This window comes from Erinaceus europaeus, chromosome 11 (genome assembly GCF_950295315.1).
Source record: "Erinaceus europaeus chromosome 11, mEriEur2.1, whole genome shotgun sequence".
Lineage (NCBI taxonomy): Eukaryota > Metazoa > Chordata > Mammalia > Eulipotyphla > Erinaceidae > Erinaceus > Erinaceus europaeus.
Window position 1 is genome coordinate 15,289,552 of NC_080172.1, and position 13,712 is coordinate 15,303,263.

At 37.9% G+C, this 13,712-nt stretch overlaps 1 protein-coding gene and 1 long non-coding RNA gene across 2 annotated transcripts in view; one reads left to right on the forward strand and one right to left on the reverse strand.

The window, feature by feature from the left end:
- Positions 1 to 13,712, forward strand: part of ADGRV1 (adhesion G protein-coupled receptor V1) — a 561,037-nt gene that overhangs the window by 345,923 nt on the left and 201,402 nt on the right. The gene's annotated exons all lie outside the window — the stretch shown is intronic.
- On the reverse strand, positions 4,373 to 8,627 carry LOC132541198 (uncharacterized). Its single transcript, XR_009552368.1, has 4 exons — positions 8,495 to 8,627; positions 8,176 to 8,246; positions 7,160 to 7,219; positions 4,373 to 4,675 (listed from the first exon to the last, which is right to left on the reverse strand). It is a non-coding gene; the product is annotated as an uncharacterized LOC132541198 (long non-coding RNA).

The window sequence follows — 13,712 nt, forward strand, 5'->3', positions numbered from 1 at the left end:
TTTATTTTTTATTATCTTTATTGATTGGATAGAAACTGCTAGAAATTGAGAGGAAGGGGGAGACAGAGAGGGAGAGAGACAGGGAGACATCTGCAACACTGCTACACCACTTGTGAAGCTTTTCCCCTGCAGATGGGGATCAGGGGCTTGAACCTGGGTCCTTGCACATTTTAACATATGTGCTTAACCATATACTCCTATACTGTTCATTTATATTCAGCTTTATAATAAATGAATTGAATGCAGTTGGTCTGTATTTAAATTCTATGTTAATTTTATCCATGACTGTTAACTTTTTATTTGAATATGCTGGCCTACTAAGATTTCTTTCTTTTTTTTTTAAAAAAAATTAAATTTATTTATTTTTAATTTTTATTTATAAAAATGAAACACTGACAATAACCATAGGGTAAGAGGGGTACAACTCCACACAGTTCCCACCACCAGAACTTCATGTCCCATCCCCTCCCCTGATAGCTTTCCTATTCTTTATCCTTCTGGGAGTATGGACCCAAGGTCATTGTCAGATTTCTTTTGTTGTTTATTTAATATGTTTTGCCTTAAAATTTTTTGCTATAGAGGTGTGCTTCTTATCAGTACTTTATTTTTTTCTCTGCAGTCAGGACTTTGCAAATGTGCAGTTTCACTGATCTGGGCCACTTTTTCATTCATACTGGGACAGGGAAAGAGATAAGAGAGATGGAAAGACAACACAGTACTGGAACTTCCTCTGGTGCCCAAGTTTAAACCTGGCACATGTGCATGTGGAACCCATGAACCATCACTTGGGCTCTTAGCAGTACTATTTTATTGGAAGACTATATCGTGATTTTTGAAGCGACAACCTTCCTGAGGTATAATAGCATTAGATGAACTACTCTTTTACTAGATGATAAATCCATGTTTACTTTAACTATTGTTCTAGCACAAAATATGTTGCTAGAGTCATGGGATCAGTTCTGACAAACTAAGTAAAAAACAGAGAGCTAGGGGAGTCGGGCTGTAGCGCAGCGGGTTAAGCGCAGGTGGCGCAAAGCACAAAGACCGGCATAAGGATCCCGGTTCGAACCCCGGCTCCCCACCTGCAGGGGAGTCGCCTCACAGGTGGTGAAGCAGGTCTGCAGGTGTCTATCTTTCTCTCCTCCTCTCTGTCTTCCCCTCCTCTCTCCATTTCTCTCTGTCCTATCCAACAACGACAACAACAACAATAATAACTACAACAATAGAACAACAAGGGCAACAAAAGGGAATAAATAAATAAAATAAATAAATAAAAATTAAAAAAAAAACAACAGAGAGCTAGCAGTGAGTGGTGCTTGACTTTAAGGGGATACATAAACATTTTTACTATAGGACCTCAACCCTAAAATAGGACCTGATAGGACCTGAGTATATGTGACATGAGAACTCAGAGAAGAGAGTACTTGATTCATCCAAAGGCAATTTGGAGGAAATTACATCTATGCTGAGTTCTGGAGCCTTAGGAGACTTCTGACAGAAGAAATATAGGCAGGAGAGATGCTGGGTAACTGGTACTATGTTGAGGTGAAGTGAAAAGCTTTAGTGAAACACGAGGTAATTTTGAAAATGTCATGTGTGAAAGAGGAAAGGGTTCAAACAGCAGTTTAGAATTCCTTCAGGCATGCATTTGTATAGAAAAATTGCTTAGAAGTTAGAAAATAAAGTAGACTGCTACGAAAGAATAGCTCACACCTGCCAGGGGACAAAAACATTTTTAACTTTGCCATTGATGAGAGAGTAAGAATTTAGAACAGAGGGGTGTAATGAAAGCAGATTAGTTATTCTGAAGTATTCATGTGTACAAAAATGCATCTAGCTCACATAGAAAACAGTTATTAAGGGGGCTAGGTGGTCATGCACCAGGTTAAATGCACAGAGTAGGAAGCACAATGGCCGGCACAGGCATCCCGGTTCAAGCCCCTGAGTCTCCATGTGCAGGGGTGTTGCTTCACAAGCAGAGCAAGTATGCAGGTGTCTGATCTTTTTCCCTCTTTATCTTCCCCTCCTCTTTCATCTTCTCTCTGTCCTATTCAACAACAGTGGAAAAAATGGCCTCCAGGAGCAGTGATTTTGTAGTGAGGGAACCAAGCCCAGCAATAAATAACCCTGGAGGCAAAAAAATAATAATAATAATTCAGTTTTCCCATTCATACCCAAATTGATAAATTTCAGGTAGGTAGTAATATTTTCTTTCTTAAAAGCAATTCACTTCTAGATAGAAATTAGTCATTATCTAAAAATCACAAATTGTAAGAAAATATAACTAATTTTACTATCAGTGAATGCTATTGTGTTAAATATTATGTAAACAATGAGTGAAACGAGAGTAGAGTGTGATTCAACATAAGTTAACAAAATTAATAGCAAAGATTTAGAGCTGTCCTTTTTTTTTTTTTTAGGTTATGGGCAGTTTTCCTTTTTGATAGACAAGAATAAAACAATTCTCTCTGGAAAAAAATTAGACTTGAAAATCCTTTCTGCAGAGAAAAGTCAGTGGCATTTTTGGTTTCAAAATTACCTACAGTACTGAAGTCTTAAAATTTGGTAAAATATTTAGTGATCATAAAATACAGGTCCATAGAATCATAGGTATAAAGTTACCATAGCAAGGAGGACCACAAAGAACTCAGGCCTTATTTTTTGCTTTATTCACTTTTGTTTTTTTCTCCTCGATGTACTTTGTTATAAATTTTCCACTTGCTAGGAAAGATTTTCTCAAGGATTGCTGAGCCGTTTAGCTTATTTTCCTTGCTGATAAATCCGTTTTAATCATCTTAACAGGTGAGAGAATTCAAGGAAGTGGTAGCTTTTAGGAAATGAGTTTGCAAGACTGTGAATTTTTTTTTTAATTTAGTGACATGATTTCACAAATCACAAATAACCCATTTCAATTTCAAGAAAAAGTACTTTTCCATCTCTTTACTTCCACACTGAGTAATTCTGCCCACTAGGAGGCACTCTTTCCAAACTCAGAGTGCAGAGAAATTTCCCTAGTAAACAGTATAGGCATTCATTTATTAATCTTCTCTGTTTCAATTTCTCAGGTTTTTGGCATTCCATCTCCATGTGCTAAATTAGTATATGGGTTTTTGCTGCCTAATAAATTATAAATATTTCAATTGATACCTATTTTTTTCTAGGTTATATTTTGGGAAGAGCTATTTAATCAGAGAAGCAATCTATTTGATGTCCTTACATATTTGCATACCTTTAAAATAATGATCCTGTTCCTAGTATTTTGCTCTAAGATAAAATCATATGTTGCCTATATGCATCTCAGTTGCGATCATTTGCTGAATATTGGGCCACAGGAGGAGGCATGCTACAAAAAGGAAATTTTAATTTGTTTTAGGAAAAATTTTCAGATTCAGAAAGTCATCGGGACTATAGGATCTATGTAGCACATACAAATTCATATGTGAAAATGAGAATGACTAGACTATAGAGAAAATTCTATTTTTTTTAGTAATCTTTTATTTGTTTGATAGAGACAGCTAGAAATTGAGAGGTAGGGAGGTAGAGAAAGACAGAGAGACACCTGCAGTCCTGCTTTATCACTTGTGAAGCTTTCCCCCTGCAGGTGGAGATTAGGGGCTTGAACCTGGATCCTTGCACTTTGTAACATTTGTGCTCTACCAGGTGCTCTACCACCCGGCCCTCAGAACAGTCTTACTGGCAAGTCAAAGTCAACATCATTATTAATAGTTAATGCTGATATATAGACTCTTTGTAACAATACCTCATCTGAAATTTGATAAAAGCTACTATTGATATCAGAAATTATCACAAATTGTATTTTAGAGGTACTAATTAAATAATAGTCATTTTTAAAGACAGTTTCATATTCCTGTTTTTTTTTCCCAGAGATTATAACTGAATTTTTAGGCTGAGCTTCAAGTTGAAATGACTTGATTCACTTCAAAAATCATTTAATTGTTCTCTCAAAGTTATAAATTCATTCGTTGATCCAAGTGAGTCGGTCGATTAATTTATTGAGTGAATACTATATGCCTGACCCTACTTCTGAATTTGGTTAGGACAGTAAACAGAAGACAAAATCCCTTTACTTAGAGTGTGTAATGTGTGTGGGTGGGGTGTGGGAAGGTGTGCACTTAATTGGCATCATGAAAAAGAATAAGTAATTTGTAAAATGCTTGAAAGAAGCCAAGCTCTTTCCTATAGGGAGGCCAAGAGAAGCTTTCTCTGAGAAGGTAGAATTTAAATAGAAATGGTAAGGCAATCAGTGTATACAACTAGGGCAGAACATTTCAGATAAAAAGTGAAGCAAAAGGAATCCTGAAATAATAAATCTACGTTGCCTAGAAATTGAGTAAGCCCATTTTATTAAAATACATTCAGATTTTCCATCCTGAAAACAAGACTGAACCAAAGAATGAAAGAATAGCATAGTGTTATTAGTAGAATTTTACATTTTAGAACATCACAGTCAAATAATAGGTTCATTTTTAATGAGGCACACATAGAATTTAGCTTCCTTTTACTAATTAGGTAGCTGTGTGAGGAAGGACAAAAAGCAGTTTTCGGATCCTAGTTATGTTGACATATTCACTTACTTCTGATTTGCTTCTGTGAAGAATGAATTTTAAAGTATTAATGAGTAGGTTAATTTAGTTCATTATTCAAGTAACAGGACCTAACAGATGGAACACAGAATTGAAGGTTAGAAAATGTAGTTTCCTTTCAAGAATCACTTCTTGCTTTCTAAGCAATTTGAATTTCTTCCTGTTTTGTGGAGATACCGCAAATAGTATTACTGTGAGTGAAATACCCTTAGAAGAGATTTGGAATACATGTAGGGAGAAAAACAGTGATTTAGAGAAAAGAGCCTCTTTTTAATTCCTTAAAAATGTTTTTATTATCTTTATTTATTGGATCTAGAGACAGCCAGAAGTCAAGAAAGAAGGGGATAGTAGAGAAGGAGAGAGGCAGCACTTGCTTCGCCACTTTCCCCCGCAGGTGGGGTCTGGGGGTTCGAATCCCAGGTCCTTGTGCATTGCTACATGTGCACTCAACCAATCTCTCCACTTGGGATCGCTATTTCAAATTTATAGACAGCTTTTCACTGAAAACTTAGCTACAGTGTTCTATCAGTGTATATATAGCATTTCCTTTCACTTGCTTTTTAGATCTTCATAATATCTACTTTTGCATAAGGATATCTAGACGAGGCACAAATACGTTAGAAGCTTCCTTTACAAATTAAGTAGCTGTGTGAGGAATGACACAAAAAAAACAGTTCTAGATTGGTTGGTGTTTGTTTATTATGCAGCCAGGATTAGCATTTTTTTCTTTATTGGGGGGATTAATGGTTTACAGTCAACAGTAGTTTGTAAATGTGTAACATTTCTCAGTTTTCCAAATAACAGTTCAACCCCTTCTAGGGGGTCCTCTGCCATCATGTTCCAGGACTTGAACCCCCCAGCCCCCACCCCACCTCAGAGTCTTTTACTTTGGTGCAATACACCAAACCCATTCCAAGTTCTGCTTTGTTTTTCTTATTTTTCAACTTCTTTTTCTTTATTATTATTATGATTAGTGATTTAGTTATGATTGACAAGATTTTGGAATAAGAGGGGTCCAATTCATACAATTCATACCACCAGAGTACCATACCCCATCCCCTCTATTGGAAGCTTCCCTGTTCTTTATCCATCTGGGAATATGGACCAAAGATCTCTATGGGGCTTAGAAGGTTGGAGGTCTGGCTTCTGTAATTGCTTCTCCACTGGACATGTATCCATGTCTTAGCAGAAGTTGAGAGATAGAGATAGGGAAAGTGAAAGAGAAATGGAGGGCTTGAACTCTGCTCCTCACGCTGTATTCTGGATTTGCCAACACCTAGCTATTTATTTGATCCATACAAAGGTCCCACATATTAAACAATTTTTTTTTTTGCAAAACAAGCAATAATAATCTTTTCTTGGAGAGCTTTAGAGATACTGCACACATTAATCTCTTTCAGCACTTCGCCATATTAAAGTTCTCCATACAGATGGGAGATACTTTCTCACCTCACCTAACCTCTTTCAGGAACAACATATATCTCAGGCATACAACTTGTTTGTTTTATTTTTATCCTTAAGCTTGCCATTGTTGACTTGCTTTCATTTTCAGAACTGTCCCTGTAAATTGCTCCTAGCATTTCTTGTAAATTAGCAGGACAGCAAAGGAACTGTAGTTATTTCAGGGAAGGAATGTAAATAGGCTAAGAATCTAACTCCCCCATCACTGCCTACTGAATTTCTTTTAAGGACTTAGATATAAATCTGATTCACTCTTAAATAAGATAGGAATTGCTTTTCTCGTGTGGAATATAGAATTGTAAAGTATTTCTCAATGAGAAAACACATTATATGTGTCATTTTTTTCCCCCCTGAGAATCTAAGGTAAGTAAAAAGGCTACATGTAGTTGGCACTTGATATAGGTTTATGAGTCATACAAGATTTTGATGATGTTCCTTTTTCTTTCTCTCTTTCTCTCTTTCTTTCTTTCTTTCTTTCTTTCTTTCTTTCTTTCTTTCTTGCCTCCAGGGTTATCGCTGGGGCTCGGTGCCTACACCATGAATCCACTGCTCCTGGAGGTCATTTTTTTCCCCTTTTGTTGCCCTTGTTGTTTATCAGTGTTGTTGTTACTATTATTATTGTCACTGTTGTTGGATAGGGCAGAGAGAAATTGAGAGGGGAGGGCAAGACAGAGAGAGGGAGAGAAAGAGAGACACCTGCAGTCCTGCTTCACCACCTGTGAAGTGACTCCCCTGTAGGTGGATAGCCGGGGGCTCAAACCGGGATCCTTCTGAAGGTCCTTGCACTTTGTGTCACGTGCGCTTAACCCACTGAACTACCGCCTGGCCCCCTGATATTGCTTCTTATTGCAAATTTGTCCATATGGGCAAACAGACAGTGTACAGGTGAGTTAGCAAAGTGTAAGTACAATACTATTTAATTGTAACCACATGTGCCGGGCATGGACAAACTGAGATATCTTGGCATATTGTCATGTCTGTAACCACAATAAATTAGCTTCTGAGGCACAGTTTTTAAAGTGGCTATTCATATGAAGAGCTTGGAGGTTTATTTTAGGATGTAGGCAGTGCTAGGTTAGGGTTGTAAAACTTACTGGACCTCTGGTGTGCTGTCACAAATTCCAGTTACACTGTAAGTGTACCAGTGAAGATAACTGTAAGGAAATGGATGAGTAACGGTGTTAGTGGGAACTTGAGTAATACTTGCCCTCCCTAAAGACATTCACGAAAATACCATAAGACACTGTTCTGGGTGGATAAAACGAACAGAAGGTCACTGTCCACTCCTGCTGGCAGAATATGTTCCATTCTCTCAGCTGGTTAGGTTTGGTACATACCATTAGATCTGACAAGTGTTTACTAGCATATAAGGAGTTCTAAAGTGCTGACTGAAAAGGGGTCAACTGTCCTATTATTTTACTCTGACATTCTCTCTATTCCTTCTCCTTCTATTACAGCGCACACACACACACACACACACACACACACACACACACACACACACACATTCTGGACATCAGAGACATGAGATCAAAGCTCTGTTCATAAAGGTCTGCCATGTTCACCCTTCTTAAAGGTAGAAAAGACACTGCAATTAATGAAGTGACACGGGTCCCAATGGTGGCACAAATAGTAGAATGCACATTGCCATGCAGGAAGACCCAGGTTTAAGCTTCCTGTCCCCACCTGCAGGGAGGACGCTACACAGGTAGTAGATTATTACTGCCAGTCTTTCTCTTTTTCTCTCTCTGTCTTTTTTCCTCTCTGTCTCTGTCTTTCACCCTTTGCCCAAAATAACAACAACAACAGTAAATGGACAGTGTAAGCAATGGAATCAGTACAGGCTTAGAACCATAGTTATAATCCCAGAAAAAAAATTTCTGAAGTGACAGCTATTGGGTGTTACTAAATATTAATTTTTAAATCAGAATTTAACATTGCTATTATTTATCTGTCACTTTTATTTCCTTTGAATACTAGTTATGCTGTTTACTAATTCTGAAAACAATTTATTGAAATAGTTTTACTCCTCACAGTTATTGTTACAGAAGGGAAATATTCATTATTTAGATAATTAACTCTAAAACCAGTTTATTGCTTAAAATAATACCAGTATATGAGTGACATTTTCCAGTTTTCCCTTTGTTGGATGACTCAGGACTGTTCTGTTTATTCTTCCTTCTGTTCAGTGGAAAAACAGGAAAAGTTAGGATATTTGAATCGACTTTCCTTGGATTCTTTTCAATTTTTTATATAAATATTTCTCTACGATTTCATAAACAGCAAATAGAACAATTATGTAGAGCTACTTGTGACTAGCCCAGGGATAAAGGCAGTTGAACTACTAGAAGCAGGAGACTAGATACAGTAGATATGAAATGAAAATAAATAGCATCTGGGCAGTTATGTTTGCTTTAGATTAATTCTACCTTTTCATATAATTAGGTAGTTGATAAATTGTTGAATGATAGGCCGTGCTGTCAGTTCGTGCATCAGTCTCACAAGCTTCCATGAAAGCAAAAAGCCATTCTCTGTTCTAACAAAAGCCCTGAGAAAGAGAGGAGTATGTTGTCAAGACTGGAGCTAGCCAGTTTGAACCGGCACTAGTTAGAGATGACAGGGAGAGAAGAGGAGGAACCAGCAGAGAGGAGGAGCACAGAGGGAATTACATTCCCCCAATGCCTCTTTTCAATGTACAGGCCATTTAGAGACCCTCATTTGCATGCACGGTTGTAGGCTTAATGCTCTGTCAAACTTCTTATTCTGTGAACGAGAAACAGAAGAAGCTGTTTGTGCCACAACAGATCTTTCTATATTTTTCTGCCGAGACTTGCCATTTTTCTTTCTTCCCCCTTTAAAATAGAACAGAAGCACTTGTAAAATCACACTCTTAGTTTTAAGTATTTCCTAAGGGGGGGGGGGGGATATGGTAAACTTAGAAAAAAAAACTGACTGAAGAAATTCCCTAAAAATTGGTGTTAAGTAAAAATATATATATTTTAAAAAATATCCTAAATATATATCACCATCCTAAGAAAACACAACAGCATCACAAATTAATTACTGTGCTGTGTAGTATGTGCTTTAAGAAAATCTGTTCATTTGTTCTAAGTCAGCAGAGACAGGAAATCACTTAAAGCCTTCTGTGAGGATTAGGATTTTAGGATTTTAAGCGAAGGAAACAAAATTGGTTGATATTAAATGATCAGACTTGTGAAATTTTATGTTATCAATAATTTTTTTTAAATGAGAGTGATCAACTAGAATGTATTGAGTGGAATCAAGGGTGAATACAAGATTTTTTTTTCACTGATCCTTCTCAAATCAGTTCTGTCTCATTAATTTCAGGGGTTATTAATTTGACTAGACAGCCATCAAAACCATTTAAAAATTGCCAGACAATTTCTGTTGTAGGAATCACTGCCAGCCTTGTGTCCCAACTGAAAATACAGAGATTGGAGCCAGAGTTGAGAAAATTTTCTAATTCAAATATTCAACTATATAGACATTCTTAGATTCCACAATTTTAGAGCAGACTCATGTGGAACAGAAATAGTTTAAATACAGGTACGTAGGAAATAAAACTGATAGCTAAGAATTCCATCTTTTTTCCTTGTTGACTTATTTATTCTTTTTTCATTTTTCATTTGTGATTGTGGGTTTCAAGCTTCTGAGATTAAAGTGTATAGTTGTAGACCACAGCCACCACCAAAGATTTGTGTACTCACCCTCCCACTACCCACAGATAGCCACAATAGATCTCATACAATCTGAGAAACAGTTTGCTTGCTTCTGTCTTTTGTTTGCTTCTGTTTTGTTTTTGTAAGTTCCTGTGTATTAGTTCTCTGGATTTCACATAGGAGTAAAACCATCCAGTAGTTGTCTTTCATTGCTTTACTTATGCCACCTCTAATTCCATCCATTTTGTCACAAAGGGCACAGTCTTATCATTTTTTTTTTTTTTATTATTGCAGAGTAGTGTTCTGTGGAGTATAGATCTCATAACTTTTTAAAAATATTTATTTTTTATTTAAGAAAGGATAAATCAACAAAACCATAGGGTAGGAGGGGTAGAACTCCACACAATTCCCACCACCCAGTCTCCATATCCCACCCCCTCCCCTGATAGCTTTCCCACTCTCTATCCCTCTGCGAGTATGGAACCAGGATCATTGTGGGTTGTAGAAGGTGGAAGGTCTGGCTTCTGTAATTGCTTCCCCGCTGAACATGGGCGTTGACTGGTCGGTCCATCCTCCTAGTCTGCCTCTCTCTTTCCCTAGTAGGGTATGTCTCTGGGGAAGCTGAGCTCCAGAACATATTGGTGAGGTCTTCAATCCAGGGAAGCCTGGCTAGCATCCTGATGGCATCTGGCACCTGGTGACTGAAAAGAGAGTTAACATACGAAGCCAAACAAATTGTTGAGCAATCATGGACCCAAAGCTTGGAATAGTGGAGAGGAAGTGTTGCGGGGTACTCACTGCAAACTCTAGTGTACTTCTGCTTTCAGGTATATATTTTGCAGTATTTTATGGATACGTGTGAACATATGCTCTCTCTCACAGAAACTGGTGTATATCTAGTTTTGGGGACTTTGTTAGAAAGTGAACCACCTGGGATGGAATTAGAGAATACTATGAAAGGAAAGGTCTCACCCGAGTAATGAAGCTGAAGGGTTGTCATTCAGTCTGAGCTGAAGCATGTTGAGGTGGCAATCTTTCTGTTGATTAGGTTGCGATTGGCGGATGCAATATTATTTGATATGGATTGGGAGAGGCATGCGGGAAAGTGGGCCCTATCCAAAGGTTTCAGGACTGGGGGAAGTAGAGGCCCTATAGTGGAGATGTGAGGCTCCTGCTGTCTTAGGGTTCAAAAAGACAATCGATAGTTAATGTTATCATCACATTATTTGGTAATTGGGTTAACTTTGAAAAGTCCTTTTGTTAGGGTTTGCTGTACAGTACCCAGTATCTTGTATATAGCTGTGCTATTGGTTGCTTCTGACCTACTTGGTCTAGGCTTTTGAGAGAGTCTGCATGTCAAATACACAGCCTATATATTAAAAAGACTCAGTCTGTGTTTTAAAAACTTCGAGACATACAATTGATTTTCCCCCTCTCATATTAATTAATTAGTGATTTATATGTCTACATTTTGCTAGGAGTGTACATAAACACCATCCCCACCACCAAAAGACTGTGACCCATACCTCCCACCCACTCCCATCCCCCACTGGCCCAGGAAGCTGCATGTCTACCCCTCACCACAGGGTTTTTACTTTGGTGCTCTACTTACAATTTGGTCAGGTCCTGCTTTTAGTTTCCCTTTCAGATCTTCTTACTCAACTTCTGTTGATGAGTGGGATCATCCCATACTCATCATTATCTTTCTGACTTAGCTCACTTAACATAATTCCTTCTAGCTCTGTCCAAGATGGGTCAGAGAAGGTGGGTTCATTGTTCTTGATAGCTGCATAGTATTCCATTGTGTATATATACCACAGCTTTCTCAGCCACTCATCTGTTGTTGGGCACCTCGTTGCTTCCAGGTTTTAGCTATTATGAATTGTGCTACTATGAACATAGGAGTACACACCTCTTTTTGGTTGGGTGTTATGGAGTTTTTGAGGTATAATCCCAGGAGAGGAATTACTGGATCATATGGAAGGTCCATGTCTAGCCTTGTGAGAGTTTTCCAGACTGCTCTCCACAGAGGCTGTACCAATTTACATTCCCACCAGCAATGCAAAAGGGTTCCTCTGTCCCCACATCTTCTCCAGCATTTGTTGCTGCTGTCCTTTTTGATGTATGCCATTCTTACAGGAGTGAGGTGGTATCTCAATGTTGTCTTAATTTGCATTTCTCTGACAATCAGTGACCTAGAGCAGTTTTTCATATGTTTGTTAGCCTTTTGGATCTCCTCTGAGGTGAATGTTTTTTTTTTCTTTTTTTTTTAATTTTTAAATTTTATTTATTTATTTTTTAATATTTATTTAATTTATTTTTTCCCTTTTGTTGCCCTTGTTTTATTGTTGCAGTTATTATTGTTGTTGTCGTTGTTGGATAGGACAGAGAGAAATGGAGAGAGGAGGGGAAGACAGAGAGGAGGAGAGAAAGAAAGACACCTGCAGACTTACTTCACCGCCTATGAAGCGACTCCCCTGCAGGTGGGGAGCCGGGGTTCGACCAGGATCCTTATGCCGGTCCTTGTGCTTTGCGCCACCTGTGCTTAACCCGCTGCGCTACAGCCCGACTCCCGAGGTGAATGTTTTGTTCATATCCTCTGCCCAATTTTGGATGGGGTCATTTGCTTTTTTGGTGCTAAGTTTGCTGAGCTCTCTATATATTTTGGTGATTAGTTTCTTGTCTGATGTATGGCATGTGAAGATCTCCCATTCTGTGAGGGGTCTCTTTGTTTGCTTAATAGTTTCTTTGGATGTGCAGAAGCTTTTCAATTTGATGTAGTCCCATTGGTTTGTTTCTGCTTTAGTCTTCCTTGCAATTGGGTTTGATTCATCAAAGATGTCCTTGAGGTGTAGGTGGGAAAGTGTTTTACCAATGTTTTCCTGTAAGTATTTGATTGTTTCTGGTCTGACATCCAGGTCTTTGATCCATTTGTAGTTGATTTTTGTTTCTGGTGAGATAAAGTGGTTCAGTTTCATTGTTCTGCATGTTACAACCCAGTTTTCCCAGCACCATTTATTGAAGAGAGCCTCCTTCTTCCATTTAATCTTTTGGGCCCCCTTATCAAAGATTAGATATCCATAGGTGTGGGTATTTATTTCTGGGCTTTCTATTCTGTTCCACTGGTCTGTGTGCCTATTTTTGTTCCAGTACTATGCTGTTTTGATGATGATGGCTTTATAATATAGTTTAAGGTCTGGGAGTGTGATGCCTCCATTTCTGTTTCTTTTCCTCAAGATGGTTTTCGCAATTCTGGGTGTTTTCAGGTTCCAGATAAATGATTGTAGTGTTTGTTCTATTCTCTTAAAGAAGCTTGGTGGAACTTTGATGGGTATTACATTAAATTTGTATATGGCTCTGGGGAGAATATTCATTTTGATGATATTTATTCTTCCAATCCATGAGCATGGGGTATCTTTCCATTTCTTGGTATCAATTTCTATTTCCTTGAGTAGCGACTCATAGTTTTCAGCATACAAGTCTTTAATTTCTTTGGTCAACTTTATTCCTAGGTATTTGATTGATTTTGCTGAAACAGTAAATGGGAGTGATTTCTGGATGTCTTCTTCTTCAGATTTAGTGTTTGCATAAAGAAATGCCACTGATTTTTGTACATTGATTTTGTAGCCTGATACCTTGCTATATTGCCTAATAACTTCAAGTAGTTTTCTGCTGGATTCTTTAGGTTTTTCTATGTATACTATCATATCATCTGCGAATAGTGAGAGCTTGACTTCTTCCCTTCCAATCTGTATTCCTTTGATTTCTTTCTCTTGCCTGATTTCTATGTCAAGAACTTCCAATACTATGTTGAAGAGTAATGGTGACAGTGGACATCCCTGTCTAGTCCCTGATCTGAGGGGGAATGCTTTCAGCTTTTGTCCATTTAGTATGATGTTGGCTGTAGGTTTGATATATATAGATTCCACTATCTTGAGGAATTTCCCATCTATTCCCATTTTTTGTA